The sequence below is a fragment of the Miscanthus floridulus genome, chromosome 14, assembly GCF_019320115.1.
Source record: "Miscanthus floridulus cultivar M001 chromosome 14, ASM1932011v1, whole genome shotgun sequence".
NCBI classification, from domain to species: Eukaryota; Viridiplantae; Streptophyta; class Magnoliopsida; order Poales; family Poaceae; genus Miscanthus; species Miscanthus floridulus.
Genome location: NC_089593.1, coordinates 89,962,014 through 89,971,719, shown reverse-complemented (window position 1 = coordinate 89,971,719; position 9,706 = coordinate 89,962,014).

Here is a 9,706-nt window from a genome sequence, read left to right as displayed (position 1 = left end):
AAATAAACTATAGAAATATGCCAAAAGGCAATGAAAATGTCCCAAATTTAAACATGCTGTTTGTGGTAGTGTACTAAAGCTTCAAAAAAAATTGGTGGCAAAAAACTAAAAAAAGAATTATTTTGCCGAGTGCCTAGGGTTGGCACTCGGCAAAGTAATAACTTTGCCGAGTGCCGCCCAGCTGGCACTCGGCAAAGAGCTGCTGATTTTTTTTAAAACTTCGCCGAGTGCCAGATCACGACACTCGGCGAAGAAAATTGACTTTGCCGAGTGCCGCCGATCTGGCACTCGGCAAAGCCGCCTTATCTTCACCCGTGCCCGGCCGGCGCGCTCTCTCTCTCTTTCTCTCATTTCTCTCTCCCTCACATGTGGAGATGTCTGGGTTTTTGGCATCCGACATCATAACTTGCTCGAAACCTTCTCAATTTTTTACCATAGCCTCCACATGCGATAACACGACGCCTCGACAAGTTTCATGATTTTCGGACTTCATTTGCATTTTATATAATTTAAAATCACATTTCCTGCAAGTACCTCGACGTGTTACGTCAACGAGATGCTCGAGATTTCATGTGAGTTCCTGGATACGGCCTAAACATACCCTAAATATCATGAGTATCAATTTTTGGATGACCAAAGTCCTTTATTCCATTTACGTGCAGTTCAAATTTGAAATATCCCAAAAAATTCGACGAGACGAAATAAACTAATGAAATATATCAAAAAAAGTCAAAATTGCCCCAAATTTTAAAATAGAGTTTGAAATACTCTCACAAGGCCCCAGAAAAAATTTGGGCCCAAAATAAAAAAAAATATTTTGCCGAGTGCCATGCGGGGCACTCGGCAAAATATGTTTTTTTTTTAAAAAAATGCCGAGTGCCTAGGGCTGGCAATCGGCAAAATAAGTTTTTAAAAATAAAAAAAATTGCCGAGTGCCTAGGGCTGGCACTCGGCAAAATAAGTTTTTAAAAATAAAAAAAATTGCCGAGTGCCAGCCGTTAGGCACTCGGCAAAATCTGACGGCGGGTGTGGACGCTGGAGTTGGTGTACGCCTCTGGGCCCGCAACCGGGTTGTACTCGATGTTGGACTTTGCCGAGCCCATGTGGGCTAGAGCATACGCCGTGAGTTGGCCAATTGGCTGGCCACCGTGCGCCGCCGACTGCGAGAAAGACAACAACATGTGGTAAGAAATAATGCAAAACTGAGCGCGGCTAGATAAGACAAATGGTGGAGACTTACATATGTCTTCACATACTTGCTGAGGCTGGCGCTGCCCTGATGGTGAGGTACACCTGGCATCATCATATGGTGCTCGCTTTTCTCTTGGTGCGCCCTCTGCCAGTCTGCGTCCAACCATTTGTCCACTATAGCAGCCCAGCAATCGGGGTGGGTGGCGCACCAGTTTGGAATCACCTACAAGCCATCATAAGATCAAATTAGGCATATTTAATCTCAGAAGAAATCAATAGGAGATGTTTTCTATTTACCTGTAGGTACTGCTCCTTGGTAAGAACCTCTGTCTCCCTTCTTGCCTATGTCTTGTTGATTCTTCTGTTATGGAAGGTGGCGTTGTAGTCTATGTGCGCCTGGAGGCGGGCCTCGTAATACAAGTCCAAGACACGCCTTTTATAGGAAGCGTAAGCCACCTGATATGCCCTATCCTCCTGTCCCGGCTGGCATCTGAAGAAGTCCTGCATAAAGACACGAGGTATCCATTATTTTGCTTAAAGAATGTGCATTGAATGCAATGAATTGAGGGCTGTAGTGCGAGAAAGGCTTACCCACAACTCCTGAATCACCCGATCCGCTAAGTTTCTATGCTCAGTGTCGGTGGCGACGAGGGCGTACTGGTCGAACGAGGGTACCACTGGGTCATCATCCTCTGACGTCCACACTAGGCCAGGGAAGTGTTCCCTACACAGAAGTCACAGGATCCCATTGACATTGCGAGCCTCGATCCCCTCCTCCACAAGCATCCAGTTCCTGCACAAGTGGTTAACAATAGTTATTATTAGCTCTTATTATCATTTTTCAACATATCAAATGAAGAACATATGAAGTTACTTACTTATCCCCCTCGGGTGCAATCAGTGGGTGGCGGTGAGGAGGAATCGGTCGCTTCGGGAGCTGGCTGGGACCTTGCAAGTAGGGTTTGGAGGCTGCAAAGGAAGTCGAACCCCCTGCCCCCTCCTCAGACATGTGCGGAACCACCTCCTCGTCATACATCAATGGAGCCGCCTCCTCGCCCACCGTGGGTAGAGGGCCGTCGTCGTCCCTAGAAGAGCGCGAGGAGCCACGCTCGTGGTCAGTCGACGGCTCTCACCTGGGCCTGCCCCTTGGCCTCCTCTGCCTCTGTGACGTCTCCGCCTCTGCCTCCGTCTCCTCAGCCTATGGCGTGTCCCTCGATCTCATGTAAGTCAAGTGATAGCTCCTCCTAGTGGGCCCCATCACCTGCAATTAAAAAGAATAAACCAGTATTAGTCAAGATAAACGAGAAGTACTTAGCAAGGTATGCAAAAAAAAGAAAATGTAATTACAAAATAACATAGTATTACATGTATTTCTAATATTCTTCATGATCGGGATTATCTGAACGATAGGTATCGTCATCACTATCAAGAGCCTCCAAATTGTCAACAGCCTCATCCTCATCGCTATCGTTGCCTAGTTATAGTCCGTCAAGCATTTTCAAGTCTCTCGGATCATGCACCTCATCTGCAGCTTCCTCGTCAACAACCCATTCCTCGTCTACTTCCATTTCAATCTCTCCTGTTAAGTCTATCTCAAGCATCCCTGGTAGACCCTCGTCTTGTTGATAGAACTCCCTGTCATCATGCGTGGGTGGGTCCAAGTTGTAATCATCATTGTTTGGGCGAGGTAATTTACCATGTGGTGATACCTTGTGCACAATATACCAACCCTGAAGACGTGGGTCGGTTTTGCAAGCATAAGGACAATAATAAACTTGTCTGGCTTGTTGAGCCACAATATAGACATCATCTCCTGGATAGAAGGAATCATGTCTAGTTTCGACTATCCCAAGTTTAGGGGACTTTTTCGATACTGCAGGATTAAACCACTAGCATTTGAATATGACTGGCCTAGGTGCTTTTTCACCATGGTATTGGAGCTCGTATATTTTTTCAACTATGCCATAATAGTCCTCCTGCTCAGCGTCGGGTGTAACTACTCCGGGCATATATACTCCGGTATTCGTGGTCTTTGCATTGGGCGGACTCTTCTCGTAGCTTGTTGTGTGAAAGCGATATCCATTCATGTCATAAGCGTTAAATGACGAGACCTTATAGTCAAAGCCTTTGCCCACTTGTCGTAATTCGGCACTTATAGACAAATCACTTTGGCACTGCAAGGTAAAGCAGGAGAGAAATGAAATTAGGTAACTAGGAACGCCAAACTTGGAACGAGCTAAGTTGGTCAAAAGGTACCTTTCTTTGGAACCATGTAATGAAATCAGGCGAACCATGTTCAAGAAGGGTCTCTCGTTCATGGTCAGAAGGTGGCCTTGGATGATGCCAGTATTGGTCAAAAAATTCCCTGCACTGACAAGCAACAAGGTTGTTGGATGCAGAAAAGATGACTGGCTATGTAACAAGTTCGTTGAGAATTTACCTCTGATACTTGTCGACTTCGTCAAGGTTCGTCAACACGTAGAGCATGATCTTGCGCCACTCTTCATTGGTCAAGAACTTTTTGGATGCTCCACTTGATCTCCCGCGTTGCCCTTTGAATAGGCTGAGGGTCGATTCATTTTCGTCCTCGTTGTAACGAGGGGGTGGATTATGCACGCTAGGAAGGTTGTCACTATAGTATAATGTTGTGAAGTTTGACACCTCCTCACGAATGAATGCCTCTGCTATGGAAGCCTCAATCCTGCCTTTGTTTCTACATTTCTAGCAAACAGTCTTTAGACATCTCTCGATTGGATAGCACCAACGGTTCTGCACGGGCCCCCCCATTCGGACCTCGTTCGGGAGGTGCAAAATCAAATGCTGCATCGACAAGAAAAAGCCAGGTGGAAAGATCTTCTCCAACTTACAGAGCAACTTGAGTGCCGTTTTTTCCAACTCCTCAACCACTTTCAAAGAGATCTCCTTGGCACAAAGCTGGCGGAAAAAAAAGCTCAACTCTGCCAGCACCTTCCAGACATGCTCAGGGACGTAGCCACGAACCATCGACAGAAGAAGCCGCTCAATCCATATGTGGAAGTCATGACTCTTCATCCCTAACACTCGGCCAGTATCTGGGTTCGCTCCCCTCCTCAGATTCGCTGCAAACCCATCAGGGAAACTTAACGTCTGCATCCATTGTATCACTTCCGTCCTGTGCTTCTTTTCCAAGACATAATCGGCCTTAGGCCTTTTCCATGGTTTGCCGTCTCTTGGAGGCAGCATCTGTAGCTTTGGTCTATCGCATAGTGTTGCCATGTCTACTCTAGCCTTAGGGTTGTCCTTTGTCTTGTCAGGAATATCCATGAGTGTTGCCCAAAGTGCTTTGGCGACATTCTTCTTAGTGTGCATTACATCTATGTTATGTGGAAGGAGAAGGTCATCAAAATAGGGAAGCCTCTCCAATCCCGACTTATGAGTCCACATATGTTCCACACCATAGCCCACAAAGCGATCTTTGTTTGGATTATCTTTCTTTGGATTAACTTTCTTTCTTTTACCCTTCTTTGGATTATCTTTCTATGCTGGGACCACGAGAGCATCTATCTGAGCATGAACCTGGCCACCAGTCACTTCTGAGGTGCAGGGTCGGTCACCGTGACACCTTTCGTGAAGTTCTTGGTGTCTTCTCTGAATGGATGGTCAAGAGGGAGGAACTGTCGATGCTTGTCGAACGACAAGAACTTGCCACCCTTCTTCAACCAAATGAACTGTAGAGCTGCCTTGCATACCGGGCATGGAAACTTCCCGTGGACACACCAGCCGGCGAATATCCCATATGCTAGGAAGTCATGCATGGAGTACAAGTACTAAACATACATTTTGAAGTTCTTCTTTGTAGCTCGGTCGTAAGTCCATACGCCTTCATTCCAAACCTTGATCAATTCATCATAAACTGGCTCCATGTACACACCCATTTTGTTTCTCGGGTGTCCAAGAATTATCAACGTCAAGAATATGTTTTGCCGTTGAAGTAGGGCCTCGGGGACGAGATTGAGGGGGATAGAAAACATGGGCCAACAAGTGTATGGGGCCGACATCATTCCATATGGATTGAACCCATCTGTTGCCAGTGCAATACGTACATTACGGGCCTCTTCATCTTTGCCACAATGGTTGCCATTAAAGCTTTTCCATGCTTCACCATCTGCTGGATGTACCATCTTATCAGGATTGTATCGAACGCCATTCTTGTGCCATGTCATATGTTTCACAGGACTCCTCAGACATGAATAGCCATTGGAGCCTCGGTATGATCGGAAGGTATCGTAGGACTTTCATGGGGATCCCCTCATTCTGCTCCTTCTTGCCATCACCTTTGTCTACCTCCACATACCTAGAGGATTTACACTTTGGACAGTACTTTGCATCCTTATGATCTTTCCTAAATAGGACGCACCCCTTCGGACAACAATGTATCTGCTCATACGGCATCTTCAGTGCCCGAAGGAGTCTCATTGACTCGTACAAGCTACTCAGGCAGATGATGACCCTCCAGAAGCAAATCCCCAATAATTGCCATCATAGCATCGAAGCAGGCTCGAGTCATGTTGTGCTGGGACTTCAACCCTAGTAGGCACCCAATGGCATCCAGTTGAGAAACCGTTGTCTTCTCATGTAGGAACTTCTGTGCCGATTCCAACATGGCCAAGAATGCCTTAGCGCTTGGCTCTGGCTCCTCCTCCTCATCCTCCTGCTCGACCTCCGGAGGTCTTTTAGCGAACATCGCATCCTCATAGTCACCTAACCATCCTTCTACCCCACCATCACCATCAAATGCCTCCAAGCGTCGTCTCATGACCACCTCTCTAGGACGATAGGCTTCACCATGGTACACCCACCGGGTATAGTTTGGCATAAATCCAAACTTGCAAAGATGTTTCATCATGACTTCCCTTGTTTTTCTTTTCTTGTTTTCATAATCGCTGCAGGGACAGAACGTGTCTCTCGCTCCGTTAGCTTCCTTAAATGCATGGTCCAAGAATTTCTTGGTCTTATCCATCCATTCACGGGTGATTTGAGCTTGACTTGGGCGTCCCATGTACATCCACTCACGGTTCTCCATCCTCTAGCATATACACATAACGGAGCAATATCATATACACATAACAGAGTAATATAACCATCAGTTGCATCTGCACGGCAGTGCCTGCTGTCTAATAGGTGAGGATAGGTCCTAATCCCACCCACGGATGCGTAGATGAGGTTAGTTTCCATGCTCTACTCTGATCCGAGACAGAATTTCGGTAGCACCTCCCCGCTGTTCTCCCGATACACATCCTGGAAGGGAGAGTGTGTATCCGGAGAACAACATGGAGGTGGTGCCGAAACTCTGTCTTGGATCCGAGCAGAACATGGAAACTAACCCAGCTACACATCCGTGGGCTGTCCAAAAAACGTGGACAATCCAAAACAGATACGGTCATAGATATGCAAAGATCCGCATACCTCCAACCGTATCTGTTTCGGATGGGAGACGCCTAACTGGGTTACGTATGACAACTGTAAGCAAGAGAGGTCAATTATACCTTGGGTGGCGGTGGAGAAAGGCTAGCGGCGCAGTGGCGAGTCGGTGCAGTGGCGAGACGAAGCAGTGTAGGCACGACCGCAGCGCCGACAAAGACGATCGGGATCGCCGAGGTGCTCCGGGTCCCCTCCGACACCTCCTGCTCTGCAAAAGAAGAAACACATCACTATTACTTGAAAAATTCAGTAGAACCTCCCCTGTATAGGGAGGTTTCCAAAACCTGCAAGAAAAAGCCGGCACGATCGGCCGACGTCCACATTTGGGGCACGATGGCCCACACATACACAAACCCGGCACGAAGGCCGTCAACACATAAACGGCACCAAGGCCGACACCCCCGGAGCCTTTACCTTTTCTCCAGCGAGGGACGGGGACGACAAAGTGGACGAACGGCGATGTGCGGGGACAACGGAGTGGACGAACGTCGTGGACGAACGTTGTCGACGAACGGCGTGAACGGTCGTCGGACCGAGGTCCGTCTCCTCCTCACCCCTTCTCCTTCTTCCTCCTCCTCCTTCTTCTTCCTCCTTCCTCCCTTCTCCTTCTTCTTCTTCCTCCTCCTCCTCCCTTCTCCTTCTTCCTCCTCCTTCTCCTTCTCCTCCCTTCTCCTTCTTCCTTCTCCCTTCTTCTTCTCCTCCCACCTCCCTTTTGCTCCCCCCTTCTCTTTCTCCCCTCCTCCTCCTCTCTATAGGGATGGCCGGGCTGAGGGCAGGGCACCGCGCCCAGGCTCCTCCTCGTCTCTGCAGGGACAGCCGGGCCGGGGCAGGGGCGGCCGCCGAGGGGCGGTGTGGGCCCGGGGCGGCGTGGGGGCGGGGGCCGGAGGGCACGGGCGGTGGCGCGGGGCGGGGCCAGCCGCCGAGGGGCAGCGTGGGGCGCAGCGGCGTGGGTCGGGGCGGTGAGGCCGGGCGTCGTGGGGCGCGGCGGCGTGGCGGGGGACAGGGGGCGCGGTCGGGGCGGCGTGGGGCGCGGCGGCCGGTGCGGCGGTGGGAGTGGCGGCGGCGGCGCTGGCGCGGGTGAGGGGCGGGCGCGGGCGGTGAGGAATGAGGATAGAGTTGGAGGAGGATGGGCCATGGGCCCTTATTCCAGATTTTTTTTTCGAAATATCCTTTGCCGAGTGCTGCGGCCTGGCACTCGGCAAAGGCCCTCTTTGCCGAGTGTCAGGCATGGCACTCGGCAAAGTATTTTTGTTTTTTTTGAATTTTGATTTCAATTTTTTTGTAGACCTTATCTATTGTTTACAAGCACATGTTAAAATTTGGGACCTTTTTATAACTTTTTTCTATATTTCTTGAATTAATTTTGTTTACTTGCATTTTTTCCAAAAAAGTAAATTTGAACTGCAGGTGCATGAAATAATGAAATGTAGCCATTCAAAAAATGATAGTCATGTTGTATAGTGTATTTTGAGGCCGTATGCGGGAACTCACCCAAAATTTTGAACGCCTTGTTCGCCAAACATGACGACCCGCTTGTGGTCGGAGTGTATTTAAATTATAGAAAATGCAAATGAAGTCCGAAATTCACGAAACATGTCGAGGTGTCGTGTGATCGCATGTGGAGGCTATGATAAAAATTTGAGAAGGTTTCGAGCAAGTTGCAACGTCGGATGCCTAAAACCCAGACATCTCCACATACGATCACACGACATCGCATGTGGAGATGTCTGGGTTTTAGGCATCCGACGTCGCAACTTGCTCGAAACCTTCTCAAATTTTTATCATAGCCTCCACATGCGATCACACAACACCTCGACAAGTTTTGTGAATTTCAGACTTCGTTTGCATTTTCTATAATTTAAATACACTCCGACCACAAGCGGGTCGTCATGTTTGGCGAACAAGGCGTTCAAAATTTTGGGTGAGTTCCTGCATACGGCCTCAAAATACACTCTACAACATGACTATCATTTTTTGAATGGCTACATTTCATTATTTCATGCACCTGCAGTTCAAATTTACTTTTTCAGAAAAAATGCAAGTAAACAAAATTAATTCAAGAAATATAGCAAAAAGTTATAAAAAGGTCCCAAATTTTAACATGTGCTTGTAAACAATAGATAAGGTCTACAAAAAAATTGAAATCAAAATTCAAAAAAAATAAAAATACTTTGCCGAGTGCCATGCCTGACACTCGGCAAAGAGGGCCTTTGCCGAGTGCCAGGCCGCAGCACTCGGCAAAGGGCCTCTTTGCCGAGTGTCAGGTTAAGCGCTCGGTAAACATTTTTTTTAAAAGATGGTAACGGCGTGGGCGGGGTAGGCGGGCAACTGACGGGCATTTTGCTGAGTGCGCTCTTTGCCGAGTGTTGCGCTCGGCAAAGAGTGCCTTTGCCGAGTGGCGTGCTTTGCCGAGCGCCGGGCACGCTGCGGCACTCGGCAAAGCCACTCTTTGCCGAGTGCAATTCTTTGCCGAGTGCAACACTCGGCAAAGAGTGGCTTTGCCGAGTGCCCTATTTTCGGCACTTGGCAAAGCATGCGGCACTCGGTAAATTTTGCTTCTCCCGTAGTGCTAGCGCGTGGGCGCGGGCACCGCCTCCTTCTGGGCAATTTTTTGTGGATTTTGTCTTTTTTTGTTTGAAATTTCTGGAGAATTTGTGAATAATTTGACATATATTTCTCTGATGTCTGGAATCTATATTAATAATTTGTAATTTTTTTTGAAAAAAATTAGCATATATTTGTGTTATTCCTAAATTACATCACTTTGTCCAATAAATTTTACCGAAGAAATCATTATAAATATAGTAATAAGGCGGTGTAAATTTAGTTATAAGACAGTGTAAGTGCATGTGAAAAATTTGGTTGTTGAGAAGGGCTAAAACAACCAGTTGTTGGCGAGACAGATTAAAAAAATAGGCACCTGACTATATATAGCAATTCTCTTTTTTTTTATTAACGAGACTAACTAAACACATCCCAGGAAGTGCTTGTCCGGATTCTGTCAATGCATATCTAAGAAAAAGGAAACTTCATGTCAAGGAAGTTAGGCTTGATA